Here is a 13,679-nt window from a genome sequence, read left to right on the forward strand (position 1 = left end):
CAACATTTCTAAAGAATGCTTTCAGCACCTTGTTGAATCAATGCCATGTAGAATTAAGGCAGTTCTGAAGGCGAAAGGGGGTCAAACACAGTATTAGTATGGTGTTCCTAATAATCCTTTAGGTGAGTGTATATATATATATATATATATATATATATATATATATATATAATGAGATGCAATATATTATAAGTAAGTCTATACATTTCTTAATTCATTTTTTCGTATCTTTTATTTCTACCACAGCATCATCCTAAGCCTAATCATAAAACATATGAACTAAAAACACATGGACGTATGTCCGCATGGGTTCGAACCCCACCCTGGGTGAATATTTTATTTATTTATTTTATACTTTATTTCGTTATTCTCTTTTTAGTTTTTAATTTACTAAGAAAGTATCATAAAACATTATAACCTTACGAGCTTTTTTGCACCCGAAGTCAGGAAGTTAGAAAAAAACAGGTTTGTTTGCTTTAACACGTGTGCTGCTAGTCTGAACATAAAACGCCTGTGTCGCCACTCATATGGGAGGTGGCCGTACCCCTCTACTTTCAATTTTTATACAGACCAAAGCATAACTTTTTGGGCTCTGTAATCCGCTGGGTTTTAAACACAAGCTGCGCTGCGTATTTCTGGGAAAAGACAAATTCCAACACGAGCCGCCATTTCCCTCAGCCGCGGGAGCACGCACGCGTCACTGTGTGATAAGAGACGAGGACGCGGCTCTGACTGCAGCCGAGCTGTGTGTCTTATTCCTCTTAATAAAGTGTCAGTGCAGGCTTTGTGTTGTTGTTGTTGCATATGACTGGGGGAGTCATTTGAAGTGTGCATTTTTATTATTGCCCATATTATGATTAAAAAGGCATTAATGTATATGACTGATGACTGATGGGGGGCTGTGTGCTGTAGTGTGTGACTGATGGGGGGCTGTGTGCTGTACAGTGTGTGACTGATGGGGGCTGTGTGCTGTACAGTGTGTGACTGATGGGGGGCTGTGTGCTGTACAGTGTGTGACTGATGGGGGGCTGTGTGCTGTACAGTGTGTGACTGATGGGGGCTGTGTGCTGTACAGTGTGTGACTGATGGGGGGCTGTGTGCTGTACAGTGTGTGACTGATGGGGGGCTGGGTGGTGTACAGTGTGTGACTGATGGGGGCTGTGTGCTGTACAGTGTGTGACTGATGGGGGGCTGGGTGGTGTACAGTGTGTGACTGATGGGGGGCTGTGTGCTGTACAGTGTGTGACTGATGGGGGGCTGTGTGCTGTACAGTGTGCGCAGTAGAGCAGCAGCGCGGTGGTTCAGCGCGGTTGCAGGGTCGTGACTCGGACTCGGCGCGGCTTCACACGCAGGCGCAGGTGAAGTGTACATGGACTTAGTTGCTAATATGGGAGTTAGCACACATAAGGCATGTCAAGTTGTTAGAGTAGTTTTTTAAAAAACTGGTTGGTACACAGAAAGACTGCAGAGTAGAATTCTTACAAAAAATGATTGGGCTCTGCACAGATGGGACAAAAATAGGTCACAAGTATGACACTGCTGGCATATTTTTTAAGGATGGCATAAGGATGCATTTAGGACTCGGGGAACAGGCATCAGGCTCTGCTCAGTGTTCATTTGATACTGTCAGAGAAATGGTTCAGGACATAGTCAGAAGTGGGGGGGGTGACTTGAATGTAAATTTTTGTGAGTGAATTTATCACAACAATTGTGGAAGACTTTGAACAGCACAGTGAGGCTGATAAGGCTAAACTTAGACTTTTAAATTAGCTTTTCTGTGGATTGCATTTAGTTTATGGTTTGGTCCACCACTTCTATCTGAGAGAGGAAATGGTGGAGACAGAGTAGTTAGTTTGTGCTTACATTGGGTACACAAAACAGTACGAGAAAGCGGGACAGTTAGATTGATCAGAACTGTATGCAAGGCAGTGCAGAAAAGAGGCTGTGAAAAAAGTGGAAAACCAGTGCAATTCAAGACAGCTCTGTTAGGCAAGGATAAATCTGAATATGTGCCACTGGTACCATTCAAAGGTAACAGAATCAACGCTACATTTTTCAGTGCTTTTTACCTGCTCTCTGATTTGCTGGAATTCAGTAGAGAAATTCAGCATGAAAACAAATTAGTGGAGCTCTTTTTGCTGATCTAAATGTTAGACAGTACATGGCAGGATGTTGGGCACTTGGATTAATTTGTAAAATTGTGACAGAGCCTCTTTTGAGAGTTTTGTCAAGGAAAGGAGCATGTTCTTGAGATGAATGACGGGTATCAGGAACTTGTCCGCAAACCGAAGGCATGGCAGCCAGACGGCCAGAGCTTTGTTAGAGGAGATGTTCAATTATTCGATGATGTAGAAGTGATGGTGTAGCCTGTCCTTCAGAAACTTACAGAGGAGACAACTGCAGATTTTGACAGCATGACTGTGCCGGTAGTGGAGTTAATTCCAGCTAGTCTTGTTAAAGTGTACTACAGGATGATAGCTGATCACCTAGAGCAGGGGTTCCCAAAGTGCAGCCCTCAAGGATGTTTGGTGCGGCCCCCCAAAGCAAACCTTCAACCCCCCCTTTTCTGAACCTTTACTATATTTGTACAGTTTCTGAACATTTTCTGTTACAAAATGCACATGTAATGTGGGGGAAAACAATAAAACAAGAATTTCAATTGAATAAATGTTCCCTAACAGAAATGTATAGGAAATAAAAAGGTATGATTTGGGACATATTTCGTTTTCACTGGTGGTTAATTTTCTACTGTGCCCCCCCCATCCCATGCAACCTCTGGAAAAGGGCCCTCCATCACCAGACATGGGGAACCCCAGACCTAGAGCATGGGTGGTATGCTGAGGTATCAGCAGAGCTGCGCAATTAGCTGCAGTCCGGTCCAAAAACCCGTGCCAGTTGTGAGAGGGATTTGGGGATTTTTGACCAGTTGTTGAGAGAGAAGACAAGAGCCACAGGAAATGCTATTCCTTATTTTGTAATTTGCAAAAAAGTGGTCAAATTACATGAAGGTAGAGCTACATTAACTTTAACAAATGTGATGTTTGTTATTCTTCTTTCAGAAAACTTACAAGTTTTAAACTTAAATAAAGTGTTGATTAAATTAAAAGTTTCCATGGTTGATTTTTATTTTCTGGGAAGAATGTCCTGCTGTTTTAATGTATGTTTTTGTGTTTAATATTTTCTGAACTGTCTGCAATTACATTGTAGGCTATTTACAATCAAAGCGCCATTTATATAACTTATATAATTGTTTTGTGAGTGGCATGTGAAAGCAGCCTTTCATTGTGCCTGCAGTTATTATTCTTGGTACTTGATCACGTTACAGTAATGTGCTGCAAACATTTTGCGATTCTCCTGGAAATAGATACGCAGTTTTAACAGGACACGATGATGACCAATAGTAAACCGATGTATTGATCAGTTCAAAACATGAACTTGCGTTTGCAGTGCACACTACTTAAATATGCACTTAATATAATGCTCATTATATTTAACTTCCTGGTCTAGTGTAATTACGCTCCTGTGTGCAGGTTGTATTGTGTTGCAGTGTCAGTGTTGAGCTCCGGGCTGCGTGGATGCGCTTCTGCTCGTCTCGGTGCCGTTTCTGCGCAAACGCCGGACTCGCACCATGTGCCGATGTTTTGGGCTGTAGTTCACACACATGTATCAACTAACACATGCAAACGTTAGACAAGGGTCTTGTACTAAGATAAATGTGGTTGTTATTAATATTTTTACTTTTAATAAGTTTTAAAACATCTGTTTAACGACGATAGGTAAAGAAAATCCAAGATGGCGGATTTGGTAAAAAAAACACGTTTTTGGTACCTAAAAAGACATATTTATTGGGGTTAAAGTCACAATTTTGTTTTTTTGGTAATGCACATATCTAAGTTAAGGCATAATCTAACAATTTAACTGTATAACAGCTAACAGTATAACTAAAATATATAACTTTTATTTTCTTATTTTGTAATTTACTAAAACAGTATCATAAAACAATATAATCTAATATATAAATATATTTAAAACTTTATTTTTCTTACTTTTAATGTATTAAAACAGCATCATAAAACATAACCGAAATTAAAATATATGTATTTAAAACTTTTATTTTTCTTATTTTCTAAGTTACTAAAACAGTATCATAAAACAATATAACCTAAATTAATATATATATGTATTTAAAACTTTTACTTTTCTTATTTTTTAAGGTACTAAAACAGTATCATAAAACAATATAATCTAATATATAAATGTATTTAAAACTTTTTTCTTACTTTTAATGTACTAAAGCAGTATCATAAAACATTATAACCGAAATTAAAATATATGTATTTAAAACTTTTATTTTTCATATTTTATAAGTTACTAAAACATTATCATAAAAAATATAACCTAAATTAATATATATATGTATTTAAAACTTTTACTTTTCTTATCTTTTAAGTTACTAAAACAGTATCATAAAACAATATAATCTAATACATATATATATATATATATGTATTTAAAACTTTTGTTTTTCTTATTTTTTAAGGTACTAAAACAGTATCATAAAACAATATAATCTGATATATAAATGTATTTAAAACTTTATTTTTCTTACTTTTAATGTACTAAAACAGTATCATAAAACATTATAACCGAAATTAAAATATATGTATTTAAAACTTTTATTTTTCATATTTTATAAGTTACTAAAACATTATCATAAAAAATATAACCTAAATTAATATATATATGTATTTAAAACTTTTACTTTTCATATCTTTTAAGTTACTAAAACAGTATCATAAAACAATATAATCTAATACATATATATGTATTTAAAACTTTTGTTTTTCTCGTTTTTTAATTTACTTAAAACAGTACCATAAAACATTATAACCTAAAATATATAAAACTTTTATTTTCTTATTTTGTAATTTACTGAAACAGTAAAATGAAACAATATAAGCTTAGAAATATAAAAGGATTGAAAACTTTGACACATTGATTCACTTATGCACATGTAATCTGTTTTAGCTATTCTCAGATAGCCTTAAGTTTTTATTTGGCCAAGGCTATAGTGTCTGCAGTGCTGTGCAGCCTGGGCCTGTACACTGCTTTTCATGCATCAGCGTTAGCAGCGGCGTCTCATTTAGATGCTCTGCACCAGGTATTTATACGCACCTGTGCTGCAGATGCAGACAGCAATCAGTTCCCTCACTGCCGCTGTGCCTCACCTTATTTTACCTCCCAGTTGTTTGTTTCAGGGAGATCCCATAGCACCTCGACCGGTGTTCAGCCTCAGAGCGTCTGAGACTCACTCCCTATGCCAGTTTTCTTCATTTATAAAATGCGGTTCTTATGTTTTCTGTTTGTTATTGTGTTTCTTTATAACTCCTGCCAGGAGTCTGAAGGCTCCTCCATGAGGAGGATATCGTTCATTTTGTTTGTTTCGGCTACTGAATAAACATGTCTGTCAGCTAAAACCGACCCCTGCGTGTCTTCACATGCTGCCATTGAAGATAAATGAGCTTGAGATCATTTTAGTCACTTCACAGCTCTTCTATACATACTGATTATGTAAAGTGGTCGGGGTCAATATGGACTCCAGCGTAATGTAAAGGTGTCTGTGAAGGTGTGAATGACTGAACTTCAGAGAGTCCTGTCAAGAGCCTACACTGTCCAGTCTATTCAGTCCATCATGCGGCACTGAGCACCACTGCCTCAACGCAGCAATGAACCTGCTCACTGTCCTGCTAGGCTGTCTGCATGTCTCCTCTTTGATTTCCCGGGGTGAGAATCGCTGATGCTTTTAATTCTCAAGCAATATACACTGCACACACACACACACACACACACGTATGTATATTTTCACCTGTATAACCAGTTGTACAGCTTGACATTTTCAACTGTGGTTGGAGATGGATTATATTTTAGATATTTCTTAAAGTAAATCTGACATAAAACTGGAAACAACTAGTGGTATGAATCTTGGACTCTCCAAAGCAAGACTAAAATGCTGAAACTGAGAAATTAAGTTGATTCTATTTGGTGTGTCCATTTTCAAAATAATCTCAGCTCCTCAATTGGCCAAATTAACTGGATGCATTGAACACTTCTCTCTAGACTTATTTTGTGGACACAATATCTTACGTCATCAAGTTATGTTTGACAGCTTTATGAATGAAATATGAAAATCTTATAAGCCTGAGCCTGTTCCTAGTCTCTCCACCAGAGGTCAATGTCTCTCACCTTCTACCCTTTCTCAGTTTTCTGTTCTCCTGCTCAGGGTTAATTCAGGTCAAGTGCTCTCCATTTATTTACCAATTAGCACACCTGTTCCCTGTTACCTGGGCTCATTAGCTCAGTGTTTAACCCCCCCTGTTTCTACAGCTCCTTGCAAAGTCCTGTAAAGCCTCCTGTGCTGCACTACTGAGCATTAGTTTTCTTATGTCTGAGGTCTCCTGTTCCTGGCCTTTGCTTGTTCTTTGATTTCCGTCTCTTGGATCTCCCTCTGTACTCTGCCTGATCATCCGACTTATAGCCTGTTTACCCCGACCACGACACTAGCTTAACCTCCATTGCCCAGTTTGCCAGTTCTTGACCACACGACTGTTTTGACCTATATCTTTAGTCACGCACTTGGGTCCACAACCCCTGGCAGTCCTGTTACATTAATGGTAATGCATTTTTAAGAATTTGAAAGCAAACTATAATGCAAGACATCTGATTTACTTGCATTTGGTAAAGTATCCATTTTAACTGTGCATCTACCTGCTTGTAACTAATTCATTACTAATCTATTATATTCAAAGCAAAACTTAATGAGGTTTAAAAGAGGCTTTAAATCAAACATTTTGAAACTCAGAAACACTAAAGGAAATATAAAACAGTAAGATTGGAACAAATGAGCGGACAAGTTATAATTTCATAATTTTATTCTAATAACCAAAACCTATCTACCTAAAAAGAAAAAAAAAAAATTCTAATCTAAAAATCTAGAATTGTGATCAGAACAATGATGTGTTCAATTTCCAGGATTGGTTAGGAATAGATCATTTCATAAGTATTCAGAAATAAAATAAGGTCATATGTCTGTAAAATATGTATTGACATTTATTTACCAATAAGAGGAGCATTAAATAGAACATAATCCACAGTAGCATTTGCAGGTGAATTTTAGTTACATGCAGTGCAATTTGAACATCAGTCTAAAATATCTGAAAATCATAGGAGAGACTAGAATTATAAGTGTTTTTAACACACTGCAAAACCATTAGACTAGGGACTGTCTTAAAACTTCAAATTCAACCCAGAAAAGGGTGCGTCTTAATCTGCCCCCAGATTTGGAAACGTGATTGTTTTGTGTTATTACTCTTAAAACAGTTACTGCATTAAACTGTTACAGGTTTTCTTGCATCAAAAGTCAATCAACATTATAAATGATCATGAGCAAATAAGCACATTCCTCCAACTCACTTGCATAGTGTCATCTGTATGAAATATGTGTCTCCCGAGGCAATATTCACTGTTGTGTGCACCACTTCCATCAGGCATAAATGCTAACAATGTGTCTGAAGTGTATGTAGGTATTGTATAGTACGTATGTGGGGCAGGTTTTGCTTGTGTGTGTGTCTTTCGGTAATTTGCAAAACAATGTATTTTTAGTATAAGGTGTTTCCATTTCAGGAGACGATGCATTATCTCTGTAAGAGCTAAATCAAACTGGTGATGTCTGCATCTGGCTCAAACTGGGACAGGCACAGCCTAGTGAAGGACATACTAAATACAAGGGACACTTTGCAAGCAAGTTGATGCCATGTGCTAGATTGCTCATTATTATCTATAAAGACATTTAAAACAAACAAACAAACATATAAAGACTGACATGGCATAAATGCATGTACTCTGATGCAAAAGCCTGATGGATCAGTTGTTTAGACACCAGCGACAGCGTGGAGTGGTCAGTGTCGTACTTGCTGAGATGCCTTCCCTTCCTCTCGCTGTTGATGGCTGTTTTCTACTTGATTAGAGGGATGAAGAACAGGCCAGTTATGTGCTTGACCCTTCGAGTTTAAAAAAGTCAAATGGTTACTGATCACAGCCTTATGACTTAATCTGCAACAACCAGATTATCATATTCACACTGTATAACATGCAAATCACATGCAGTGCATAGATATTAAGATAAGTGTCATATTGCATATGTTTGCCGAATTAATAATAAGTAACATGTACACTAGACTTCATGAGAGCATTGTTATGAGCTTGTAGTTGCAGCCTGCTGTATTCTTACCAATTCTTAGTATTTTCTAATTGGTTGCCTTTGGTCACATTGCAAGATCAAAGTGTAATCTTACTTCACTCAGAAAAACAATAGAGAGAGCATACTTTGAGCTTGTCTTTTGCAACCTTCCTCCATCTGCACATGTTAAACCCTTTGCTTGTAAGTAATATTGTATATATCATCAGTTAAAGTCGGTTTCTGTTAATATTTTGTAATTTAATTGTGTATTTTGATATGCTGTGTAGATAAACAGTTGACCACATGGTTACACGGTTGCATGGATAATTGGTTTGATGCAATCACTATAATTATGTAATCATACATCATACAGGTAATGTCATTGCATTTATGTACATAGTATATTTACCTGCATTAGCATTCTGTTTGACTTCTGTCTGGATTCTAATTGAGAATATTGTTTGCATATTTGTCGTTCCGGTTCACAAAATAATAGCATCCAGTGTAGTGAGAATGCACATGTTACTCAGGACATTCAAGTAAACAGCACGAACTTAACTTTAGCGCCTGGGTCTTCACTCCAGCCTTACAGTACTCATCCTCAGAGACGTGCAGAGGGGCGGAGGAGGCAGGGGTGAGATTATCATCTCAGAATATGTTTATCACACCTCGGTTCTTGTTGAGGGTAAGCATGCTCTCACAAGGTGTCGATTTGTATGTACAAAATAGATAGCAAACCGCAATGCACATCTAGTGGCAGGGTCTTTATTAACTGCCAAGTTCAAAAGTGCAGAAGTCTGAAACCGAAGATTCTCTGTACTGACCAGGTCTTCAGATTTGGCCACCATACTTTAACATTTCCACTCACAACCACCAGTCTGCTGCCCCCCACTCCTACCAAGGACAGACTGAACCTTTACATACACCTAGGTTAGCCTTCAGACACTCAAAAACACAAACACATGAACAACAATGGGGTGAAGATCTGCATTTCTTTCCCTGTGTGTCAAGTCACTGTCCCACGGTCTCACTGTGTACAGTGCTGTGCTATAGTTCCCACCTTGATAACTAGGAGAACAGGGTCTGATAAGAACCAGTTTTCTCCAGCAATTTGGGCTTGATACATCGTACAAGCCCCCCTTGTATTAAAAAGTACATATGCATTAATTTTCCACTCATCCTGGGACAGACATGTGGGCCTGTTATCTTTCTCTCCTGTCTGGTCTGCATAAAAGTGCCTGTACTTTGTAACTTCTCTAAGACTCTTCCTCTTGATTGAAAATGCATATCTCTCTCAATTATTTGGACTCTTCAGGGGGGAACAATAACATTACTCAAGAAGATGAATAAACAGATGTGAGTGATGCACTACACAATTATGCATTTTTAAACATCTCAATTGAGTGTTTTTTCATATTTCAAAATATAGTACAAAATATTTCATAACATAAAAGTGTTATAAAAGAAAGCTGCCACTGCAGGGTCTCTACCCTGGAAAGGGTCCACATGCTGCAGCAAGGAGGAGACTGGGGAGATTGGTCATCATACTGGAACAGTTGCTGTAGGTCCTGCCTCCATCTGTCACAGTGATCTCACTTCCCCCAGCGTTAACCAAAGCCTTATCTGAGACATATTCTGTTTGTTTTGGACATTTGGTTAATCATTTTATAACGATGATGTTGCAAATGAATGTATGGTCAGAGGCACGTGTCTTCTGTATATAAATAAAACATTGTTACGGTACAAGTTTGTGAGATCTAATGTGTGGAAAACCTAAAGTTGTGATTTGGCCCAGGCCATAGATAGTGCTGTGAAGCCTGGGCCTGTACACTGCTCGTCTTAGGTTAGTTGTTAGTAAAACAAGATTAGAAACAAATAAACCAACTAAATGATGTTTGTTTTCTATATGTTGCCAGCAGTACTATGTGATGGAATACATGTAGGTTTATCTGAGGAAGTAAATCTCTTCCTGTAAATCAGCTAGAAAACTTTAATATGCTGACATTGAGAATGAGCTTGTGGTCATTGTAGTCACTTCATAGCTCTTCTATACATACTTGGGTGTCTGTGGAGGTGTGAATGACTGAACTTCAGAGAGTCCTGTCAAGAGCCTACACTGTCCAGTCTATTCAGTCCATCATGCGGCACTGAGCACCACTGCCTCAACGCAGCAATGAACCTGCTCACTGTCCTGCTAGGCTGTCTGCATGTCTCCTCTTTGATTTCCCGGGGTGAGAATCGCTGATGCTTTTAATTCTCAAGCAATATACACTGCACACACACACACACAAACGTATGTATATGTTTATATATGTGCTTCTGGTTCGGTCTCTGCAAGACATCTCGACCTGTATAACCAGTGTCGTACACTTTGACATCTTCAACTAACAGTGTACTGACAGTGGTTGATTTATATTTTAAATATGTATTAAAGTAAATATGACAAGAAACTGGAAACAACTAGTGGTATGAATCTTGGATTCTCCAAAGGAAGAGTGAAATGCTGAAACTGAAACATTAAGTTGATCTGGTGTGTCCACTGTGGGTACAATATTTCACATCAAGTTATCAGCCATAAAAATCTAAAATGAAAAACTTAAAGCTTCTGCTGAATAGAGGTTTTGTAATATATATTCATTAAATTCTGTTGGGTCTCTATGTTCTCCTTTATAACACTTATTGTGTGTTGCTAAAGCATATTGTGGCTGTGGGTGGGGTTGGATGAATGATATGATAAATAAGCTGTGTGTTCATTTTATATTTGTTTTTATCCACTTAGATTTACATGGTTTTCTTTTGTTCATTCTAACCTAGGCCTCAAAAAATTAACTAATATACAATTGTCTTACAATAATATACACTACAGTAATAAAAGCTAAAGGCATTATTTGGATTTTTGTTGATGTTTTTTTTCTTCCTTGTCTTAGATGTTAATGGAAACATGAATATCATGCAGTCTCCTCACAAGATAACAGTGAGACAGGCAGAGTCCGTTCAGATGTTGTGCTGCTGGGAAACAGATCTGGATTTGGAACGAATAAGAGTTGAATGGTGGAAGGATAGAAATCGAATTAAATCTAGTTTTCATAACATTAAAAATGGGTCCACAGAAGTCAATCTGAATAAGTGTGTTTTTTCTATTTCCAGGAATTGTTCTAAATTGACAATTTCAAAAGTATCCAAAAATGATACGGGGAAATACTTATGTAAAGCAATTATTGAGATCCCTAAGTTCATCACAGGAGAAGGAAGTGGAACAAATCTAACAGTAGAAGCAGCAGAAAATATAAATACAGGTGAGTAATCTTATGCTCTTTGCACTTTCAAGAATCAGAAAAGAAGTGAGAAACAAAGTATTGCTGGAACAGATTAATGGTAATTCATGTTTAACAAATAAAAAGGAAACTATAATGCAAGACATCTGATTTATTCATATTTGGAAAGTATTCATTTTAACTGCATCTACCTGCTTGTAACTGTAATTAATTACTAATCTATTATATTCAAAACAACACTTCATTAGACAGGTTTTAAAAAGGCTTGAAGAGTTGATTAAATCAAACATTTTGAAACTCAGAAACACTAAAGGAAATATAAGACAGTAAGATTGGAACAGTGGAAAACATTTGCAGGCAAGAATTAATCTAAAAATCTAAAAAAAGGTGGTCAGAACATTTTATCTGTCGAGTTTCCGGTTCAGAAGAGATCATTTTTAAAGCATTCAGAAATAAAACAAGGTGATATGTCTAAAATATTTATTATCATTTCTTTAGGAAAATAAGAGGATTAAATAGACCAATTTCAAGAGCAGTATTTGCAGGTGAATTATAATTACATGCAGAGGTATTTGAATACGAGTCTAAAATAGTATAATTGTTCTTAAAACTTGCTTCAATATAATTAGACTAGGATAGACTTTGAGTAGAAGGAAGCATCTGACAAAGAAATAAAGCAACCACTGAGTAGAGGTTTGTAGGTGGGACGGGTTTGCCGTAATCTGGACCCAGATTTGGAAACATTTGATTGACTTTTGAACAAATAAAACTGGTAACAGTTGAATGCAGTTTGCTGCTTTAAGAGTGCTAACAAAAGCAATCAACATAAACCAGTAACACGTATACATTGATAGCTTTCGATAAAGCAATCTGTATAATGTTAATTGATAATGATTAACAATCTATACAAGTATTGTTAATGTAGTTATAAACCTTCATGAATTAAGTCCCTTCCAGAACAGTTAAGGCAGGAGCACTTTAAAGGCAATCGTTTACATTTATGTAATCAATTACAATCACAGACAAGATGTAATAGTAATCAGACAAATAATTAAAATGTTGCTGTTGAATCACATCTTCCTCAGATCATATATTGCAATAGTGATATAACAATATGTTCTTAAGATAAAATTAATAGCTGTTAATAATATTAAAATATAATTTATAGGTTGTTATTCATTGCATGTTAATATTGTATAGATTGTGTATTAACTTCTATTGATGATCTTATAATACTGTTATAAATATAACTATAAAATATGAATGCCTTAAATCTAGTTTGTTCAATTTCTGAGAGGCAGTTAACTTTCAGATTGAATGATGAAGACTGTATAGGAAGTTGAAGAAAGTGTTTTGTGATAATTATATAATGTTTTATATTAATACTAGCATCATTAAGTAGTTTGTATACAGACTGAGTGGATTAGATTTAGCAGGACAAGTAAAGGGTCAACAAGGTTGATTTGTTAGAAACTCCTGTCAGTAATGAAAGATCACACAGTGCCGTTTCTGTTAATGAGCGATTGACACTAGGTAAATGACGACCATGGGATCGCATCTTCCTAGTGCACATCAAAGACAGACATCTGCTTTTTTTATCCATCACCTCTTCACGGGAGGACAGATCGTAAACGGACCCGGACCTGTATCTTCTGATTGGATGAACGGCCATAAGATGTTACGTCATTTTCCTATAAAGCTGTACTCATGTGTGTAAACATTAAGTCTCACTGAAGGAATTATTCCCGACGTGGGGCTTCCGAGCGGCTCGATTAAAGTTCTATTTGCTTTATATCCGTGACTTCTCCACTTATTTCCCACACGGTTCTACAAATGATTTAGCGATGAACTTTTTACACAAACAACCATACAAACACGCTGCGTTATTGACTACACTGACTAATAAAATAATTGTGTATAATTTTGAGAGGACTGTGGTCCAGACCAAATGAAATCTTTGAAGTCTGTAATTACAATTATAATTTTTAATCTGAATGCACCTTTTCAATGTTCAGAGGATTCACTAGTGAAACTAGTGCAAACCAGCCAGCTACCAATATGAACCTGTGAATTTGTGACTGGTTTTAATGTATTTGGTTTGGGATGATGCATCAATTATATCATCACAACATTTTCATAAGACCATATTCAATCCAAGAAAAGGAACA

The 13,679-nt window shown here is 36.7% G+C and overlaps 1 long non-coding RNA gene across 1 annotated transcript; it reads left to right on the forward strand.

The window, feature by feature from the left end:
• The first annotated feature begins 7,192 nt into the window (after positions 1-7,192).
• Positions 7,193-13,393, forward strand: LOC136767010 (uncharacterized). The gene is made up of 3 exons (XR_010821799.1): positions 7,193-10,467; positions 11,164-11,532; positions 13,136-13,393. It is a non-coding gene; the product is annotated as an uncharacterized LOC136767010 (long non-coding RNA).
• Positions 13,394-13,679: the final 286 nt, after the last annotated feature.

The sequence above is a fragment of the Amia ocellicauda genome, chromosome 13 (genome assembly GCF_036373705.1).
Source record: "Amia ocellicauda isolate fAmiCal2 chromosome 13, fAmiCal2.hap1, whole genome shotgun sequence".
NCBI classification, from domain to species: Eukaryota; Metazoa; Chordata; class Actinopteri; order Amiiformes; family Amiidae; genus Amia; species Amia ocellicauda.